Source organism: Neophocaena asiaeorientalis, unplaced genomic scaffold, assembly GCF_003031525.2.
Source record: "Neophocaena asiaeorientalis asiaeorientalis breed wild unplaced genomic scaffold, Neophocaena_asiaeorientalis_V1.1 scaffold111, whole genome shotgun sequence".
Lineage (NCBI taxonomy): Eukaryota > Metazoa > Chordata > Mammalia > Artiodactyla > Phocoenidae > Neophocaena > Neophocaena asiaeorientalis.
The window spans coordinates 215,920-223,964 of NW_020174994.1; the positions used below are offsets into that span (position 1 = coordinate 215,920).

Here is an 8,045-nt window from a genome sequence, read left to right on the forward strand (position 1 = left end):
AATATTTGTCTCATATTGTTGTGAAGGTGCAGTTAGTTAAGTACTCAGCAAATAAAAGTACTCAAATAATAGGTCTCTTCATGCTACCTTTTTTTCTCTTGGAAGTTCTAATAGAGAGAGGAGGGTATGATGAATAGAGAACATTCTGAGAGTGATTTTTCTCTTTATAAAGGAACTTATCTTGTAGCTTCTTTTGTTAGTGTAGTTAAAATGTCAGCACATGCTTAAGAGACGTGTATATGTGTATAATGTGCTCAAAGTGTATGTCTTTTCCATCATCATCTCAACAATTGAAGGCACTTTTAGGTTATCCTTTAAGACTTTAAGAGTGAGATTAGGAAAAAAAAAAAAGATGTAAAAAGTTGCCCTAAGCACAAAGGTAAAACTAAAACATCAAGAGAATTCAAGTCAAGTAACCATACAAGTGCAAGTGTACGGAAGTCAAAATAATGGAAAATTTGTGGGAAGAGTTGGAAGCACAGAGAATAAATCTAAGTGGTCAGTAGACTGTGAGTTATCTGAAGGTAGAGACTTGTATTTTATTCACTGCTAAACACCCAGTGCAGAGACTGGTACAAAGTAGAGTCACAATAAATATCTTCTAGATTAATAAATGAGATATAATAACTATTTAATAGGCATTCCAGATTAAAAGACCTAGAAGAGAGGAAATAAGTGAAAAGACCTACTTAATGCCACATTTTGGTCACTCTGCAAATGAGCAAAAAAGTAAGTATACAGGGCTTCCCTGATGGCACAGTGGTTGAGAATCCACCTGCCAATGAAGGGGACATGGGTTCGATCCCTGGTCTGGGAAGATCCCACATGCCATGGAGCAACTAAGCCTGTGTGCCACAACTACCAAGCTTGTGCTCTAGAACCCGTGAGCCACAACTACTGAGCCCGTGTACTGCAACTACTGAATCCCACGTGCCTAGAGCCCATGCTCTGCAGCAAGAGAAGCCACCACAATGAGAAGCCTACGCACCACAGCAAAGAGCAGCCCCAGCTCGCCACAACTAGAGAAAGCCTGTGTGCAGCAATGAAGACCCAACACAGCCAAAAATAAATTTTTTAAAAAAAGGTAAGTATACAAAGGAGAGAAAAATCAGATTGACATAAGAATTTTCACCTGTCCTATAGTATCTAGGAGACAAGAAAGCAATATTGTTAAGTGAAAAGGGGGAGCTTGAACCCAGCTATTTAATGGCTTTCTCAGAAAGTTCACAATTCTCTTGGAAAATATTAAGGATAAACTCAAGCAAAAAGAAAAAATCTAATTCTTGCTTCAGCAGCACATATACTAGAATTGGAATGATACAGAGATTAGCATGGCCCCTGGACAAGGATTACACACAAATTTTTGAAGTGTTCCATATTTTCCCCCTCAGACCCTGGCCATGCCCTCAACCATGGCAGAGATTGCCATTGCTCCTAGCAGAAGCCCAGCTCCCTCAGGGCTCCTGCTCCAGCCCCTTGGGCCCTGGACTCACCCCCCTGATGGCAGCAACCACCACTGAACCAGGAGAAGCTCTAGCTTGCAACTGACTCTAGCCCCTCCAACCCCAGCCCTACTTCCCACCAAGGAGGCAGCTGCCAATACACCCCAGGAGAAGACATGGCCCCTGTTCACTTCATGTCCTGCTCTCCCACTAAAGCCACTGGCCACACACAGACTGCATAGGGATGTTCCCATACACCATGAAGACTGGGATAGGTAACTTTCACCTAATTTCATAGAGACAGAGAAAATCAAACAAAATGAGAAGACAGGAATATGTTTCAAACAAAAGAGCAAAATAAAACCTCAAGGGGGGAGGAACCCTAATAAAATGAAGATAAGTAATTTACTTGATAAAGACTATAAAGAAATGGTCATAAAGATGCTCATTGAACTCGGGAGAAAAATTGAGGAACTCAGAGCTTCAACAAAGACAGAACATATAAGAAAGAACCAATCAGAGCTGAAGAATACAATAACTGAAATGAAAACTATACACTGGAACGAATTAATAGCAAATTAGGTGATACAGAAAAACGTACAAGTGACCTGGAAGTTAGAATAATGGAAATCACCCGATCAGAACAGCCAAAAATTATATATATATATATATTTTAGTGATAGTTAAAGCGACTTCTAGGACAACATAAAGTGTACTAAGGTTCACATTATAGGGATCCCATAAGGAGGAGTGAGAGAGAGAAAGGGGCAGAAAATGTATTTGATGAAATTATAGCTAAAAACTGCCCTAACCCAAAGAGAGAAACAGATACCCAGGTCCAGTAAGCACAGAAAGTCCCAAGCAAGATGAACCCAAAGAGAGACCAAGACATACCATCACTGAAACAGCAGAAATTATAGAGAATTTTAAAGGCAGCAAGAGAAAACAAAGAGGTACATCCAGGGCATCCCCCATAAGGCTATCTGCTGATTTTTCAGCAGAAACTTTGCAGGCCAGAAGGGAGTGGCATGATATATTTAAAGTGGTGAAAGGAAATAACCTATAACCTCAGATACTCTACCCAGCAAGGTTATCATTCAGAATTGAAGGAGAGATAGTATGCCTGACAACAAAAACAAAGAGTTCATCACCACTAAACTGGCCTTAAAAGAAATGTTAAAGGGTCTTCTTTAAGTGAAAAGGAAAAAACTATAACAAGAAATAAAATATATGAAATGGAAAATCTCAGTGGCAAATGCAAATAACAGTAAAGGCAGTGGATCAACCACTGAAATAAGCTAACATGAAGATTAAAAGACAAAATTGTAAAATCAGTTGTAACTACAATAAACAGTAAAGGGATAGACATAAAGATGTAAAATATGACATCAAAAACAAAACATGGTGGAGGAGTGAAAAATGGAGATCTTTTAAAATGAACTGAAATGACTATCAGTTTAAAATAAGTAGATATAGGTCGATATATATGAACTTCATGGTAACCACAAATAAAAAACCAAAAATATATATGCAAAAATTAGGAACCCAAACATAACACTAAATAAAATCATTAAACAACAAAGAAGTGACTAAGAGAAGAGAACAGAAAAGAACTACAAAAACAACCAGAAAACAGGTAACAAAATGGCAATATGTACCTACCTATCAATAATCACTTTAAATGTAAGTGGACTAAATGCTCCAAAAGACATAGGGTGGCTGATTGGATTAAAAAAAACCAAACAAGACCCATCTGTATGCTGCCTACAAGAAGCTCACTTCAGAGCTGAAAACAGACTGAAAATGAAGGGATGGAAGATGTTCCATGCAAATGGAAACGAATAAAGCTGGGGTAGCAGTACTCATCAGATAAGGTGGACTTTAAAATGAAGTCTATAATAAAAGACAAAGAAGGGCATTATATAGTGATAAAGTGGCTATCAATCCAAAAGAGGCTATAAATTCGTAAATGTGTGCCTATCTGCACTTAATATAGGAGCATCTAAATACATAAAGCAAATATTAACTGACATAAAGAGAGAAATTGACAGTAATACAATAATAGTAGAGGACTTTACCACCTGACTTACATCAGTGGATAGATCATCCAGACAAAAAGTCAATAAGGAAACATTGGCCTTAAATGACATGTTAGAACAGGTGAACTTAACAGATATTTACAAGATATTCCACCCCAAAAAAGCAGAATACACATTCTTTTCAAGTACACATGGAGCTTTCTCCAGAGTAGATCACATGCTAGGCCATAAAACAATTATCAATAAATTTAAGAAGACTGAAATTATATTAAGCTTCTTTTTGACCACAACAGGATTAAACTAGAAATCAGTTACAAGAAGAAGAATGGAAAAACAAACATATGGAGACCTAACAACTTGCTACTAAGAAAAACCCCAATGGGTCAATGAAGAAATTGAAGAGGAAAACAGAAAATATCTTGAGACAAATGAAAATAAAAACACAAAATTTGAAAATCTATGGGAAGCAGCAAAAGCAGTTCTAAGAGGGAAGTTTATAGCAATACAGGCCTAACTCAAGAAATAAGCAAAATCGATAAACCTTTAGTCAGACTCATTAAGAAAAATGAGACAGGGCCCAAATAAATAAAATTAGAAATGAAAGAGAAGTTACAATCAATATCACAGATAAGATATACAATCATAAGAGAATACTTCAAATAGTTGTACAACAACAGACATTTGCAGGACAGACCCATGTTTTTCGGGTTCTTCCCATGACAGTGTGAGTGGCCTCTGTGGGCATTACTGGCCTCTGTCGGAACACTTGCAATCTACCCACGTGTGTTAGAATTCTTTTCCCACACGTCTTTGCAGTCTGTTCCCGCTGAAAGTCCGCTAAGACTTGCCTACAATTGCTGACAGCCTCATCCCACCCCAACACTTGTACACTCACTCTCAGGCTAAAAAGCCATATTGCTTAATTTCTGGTGCAGTTTTAGTGAACTTAAAGCCATCTGAGAAAAGAGACCAAAAAAAAAAAAAAAAGTAAACCATCAAAATCAGAAGCAGAAAATAACAGGGAGAGCCTGATTCCTTTCTTCCTCTCTTCCTTCGTTCTTTCACACTTTAGTCTAAAAGCCATAGTTGAGACCAATCTAGTTAGGTCTCATATTGTTGCAGGGCAGCAGTGACTTGATGTGGGGTGTCAGAGAAGCAGGGTAGGGATGGTGTCTGTGTGTAGTGTAATAGGGTGGGAATCAGGGGTGGCAGCAACAGGAGATAATTTACATGCATAGGGGTTGATCAAATAAGGAAACATATTGAGAGTAATGGGGGGCTGTGACACTGTAATAGTGTGAGTATACCTAGCTCCCAGATCTTCTAAATACTGTTCTCCTCTAACAGGAACCAGGGCTCTTTGAGAAATGGCTGACTTCAGGACTGGGACAGGGACAAGACAAGGTAAGTCTGGAAGACCTTGCTGTACCAAAAAGTAAGGAAGTGCCCAAAGAATGATGGGGACATGTCAAATGGGTACAGAAAACATCTTGAAGGGCCTCCTGCTGGCTAATCTTGAGACGATTTATACATCAGAAATAAATGATAATAATAACAGATTCTAATCCAGTGAATAAAACAGAAATTCGAGTCCACCATGATTTTTAAAAAAAAAAACAAATGAGGAAAAGATAAAACTTCTCTTTATAGTAGAGGATCAGCTAATGAATGTAATTGGAATAACAGCATTAGGAAATCACCACTTGGCAGCCACCATAGTGATAATTAATCCAGCTAAGCAACATTGATTAATGTGTGGAAGTTTGATGAAGAATGGACCATTTACACTGTCTCTAAGTCCTTCCCACAAAATACTGATTACAAAAACGAAAAGTAACTACATTGGAGAAACCTGGAAGGCCCCACTTTATCTGAGTGATTGGAGTTAACATTGCCAGTGCTGGGACAGATCAAAATTGTGTTGCACCTAATATGATGCAGTAAGAACACAGCATCACTTTTGTGATATTTGTATTACAAATGCATGAAGTGAATCTGATCATGAGGAAACATCAGACAAACCCAAATTAAGGGGTATTCTTCAAAATAACTGGCCAGTAATCTTCAAAAGGGTCAAGTTCTTGAAAGTCAAGGAGATATATAAGAACTTTCAGGTTGAAGGATCCCAGAGAGATGTGATAACAAAATGCAATATGTGATCCCAGCTAAGCCATGCCCGGACTCCAACCTACAGAAACTGAGATAATATTGTAAATGGGTGTTGTTTTAAACCACTAATTTTTTGGTAATTTGTTACACAGCATAGAACACTAATCCATGGGTGATCTTACTCATGCACATAGATACAAAAACCTTGAACAAAAGATTAGCAAATAGAATCCAGCAATTCATGAAAATGATGCTATATCACAAGTAAGATAGGTTTCTCCGAGAGATAGAATATGGGTTTAATGTGTGACCATCATCAATAGTTAACCACGATAACAGAATATAGAAGATAGAATCTCATGATTACCTCAAAAGATACAGAAGAACGTGATCGCATTCACAATCTATTCATGATTACAACTGTCCAAAAAAAAAAACCCAACTATGCCTTTAGTAAGCATCACAATTAATGGTGAATTATACAAAATTTTTCCTCAGTTCAAGAATGAGCTATGTATACCTACTATCCCACTTGTATTCAATGTTTTACTAGAGGTGCTAGCTAGTTCAAAAGATAAAAAATAAAAGGCATAAGAAATTGGAAAGGAAATAATCCAAAGAACCTAAATAAAAATTAGACTTAAGTTAAAGGTTCCTGGATACAAGATCAACATATGAATATGAATTGTATTTTTACCTCCCAGCATCAAATTAAAATGAAATTTTAGCAAGACTATATTGATTAGGAGAAACTGAAGGTCTTGGGAGAACTTCACTGACAAAAGGAGCAGGATGATATGGTTCACGTCCTCCAGAATCACCACTGTGGTGACTTCAAGAAACTCCTCTGTAAATAGGCTGCAAAGATCAAATAGCTGCAAGAGTTAGCACCTCTAGTTGCCAGGATCCCTTATCCTGGTGTCAAAAAGTGATTATTCTTAATGTCTTTGTGTAGCCTGAGTATAAATATATAAATTTAAATGTATATGTATAAGCATTTGGACACACTATAGGCAAACTCTTAAGCACCTTGCTTTTTGACTTACCAGTACTGTACCTTGGAGATAAATCCAAATTACAAATATGTCTACTACATTCTCATTTTTTAAACTTTTTAGTTTGAGATTATTTCAAACTTACAGAAGGATTTCAGGAAGAGGATAAAGAACTCCAATATACCCTCACTCAGATTCACCAATTGCAGACATTTGGGCTGCATCTGCTTCATATTTGCTTTATCACTCCCTCTTCCCTCCTTTCCTCATGTGTGTGTGTGTCTGTGTGTGTTTTCCTGATCCATTTGAAAGCAGGTTGCATAAATCATGCCCCTTTATCCCTAAATCCTTCAGTGTGTATTTCTTAAAAACAAGGACATTATCTTTAATAAACAGAATACAATTTTATAAAATTCAGATATAAAACTATTCTTATATAATCCATATTCAGATTTCATCAGCTGTCCCAATAATGTCCTTTTATACTATTTTTTTTCCTGACAAAGGATCCCACCCAGGATTGAGTATTTGTCTTGTTTCTGTAGGTTCTTTTTAATCTGAAATAGTTCTCAGCCTTCTTTCTTTCCTGACACTGACAATTTTGAAGAGTTTTTTCCTTTTGTTACCTCATTCATTTTACTAGATGGAGAGCTGAGAAAAGATGAATTGAATTGGCCCTAATGGCTCTTTCTTTACCTACTTTCTACAGATTCTAAGTTAGCTCAGAGGAAGAACATGTTGGTATTAGCTCCGGAACTCCAGAGGCTCCCCCTTTCTAACAAGGCCACTTCCTCGACCAGGTTGCTATCACTGCTATTGGTCACATGTATTCTCTGACCCCTTTTCATCTAGACAGAGCATTGGGTAGCGGTTCTTTGCAGGGGTTGGGGAGTCCCTGTCTACTGAAGTGCTTTCTTTTTTTTTTAACATCTTTATTGGAGTATAATTGCTTTACAATGGTGTGTTAGTTTCTGCTGTATAACAAAGTGAATCAGCTATATGTATACATATATTTCCATCTCTTCCCTCTTGCGCCTCCCTCCCACCCTCCGTATCCCACCTCTCTAGGTGGTCACAAAGCACTGAGCTGATCTCTGTGTGCTATGTGGCTGAAGTGCTTTCTTTCTTTTTTTTTTGAAGTGCTTTCTTAAGCACAGTTCTCTGTGAAGAAAATGAGAGCTCAGGAGCTCATGTGTGCTTTGCTATTTCTCAACTTATAACTTCTTCTTTGATGAATAATTTTATTTGCCCAGTGTGGCATTAGGGGTGTGTGTGTGTGTGTGTGTGTGTGTGTGTGTATACCTCTTTTGCACTATAATTGATGACTGTGAAGGGAAATACTCCAGTCTATCCCAATGCTATGCATTTTGGGAAGCAGCAAAAGCCATCTGCCTCTTTCCCCGGTGTGAGACACAGTCCCTCAAAGTCCCTGGAGTGGTGTGGTCACTGGGAAGCTGGAT

The 8,045-nt window shown here is 37.8% G+C and overlaps 1 pseudogene; it reads left to right on the plus strand.

Moving 5' to 3' along the window:
* Window positions 1–1,283: 1,283 nt before the first annotated feature.
* LOC112411035 (uncharacterized) lies at window positions 1,284–1,383 on the plus strand (annotated as a pseudogene).
* Window positions 1,384–8,045: the final 6,662 nt, after the last annotated feature.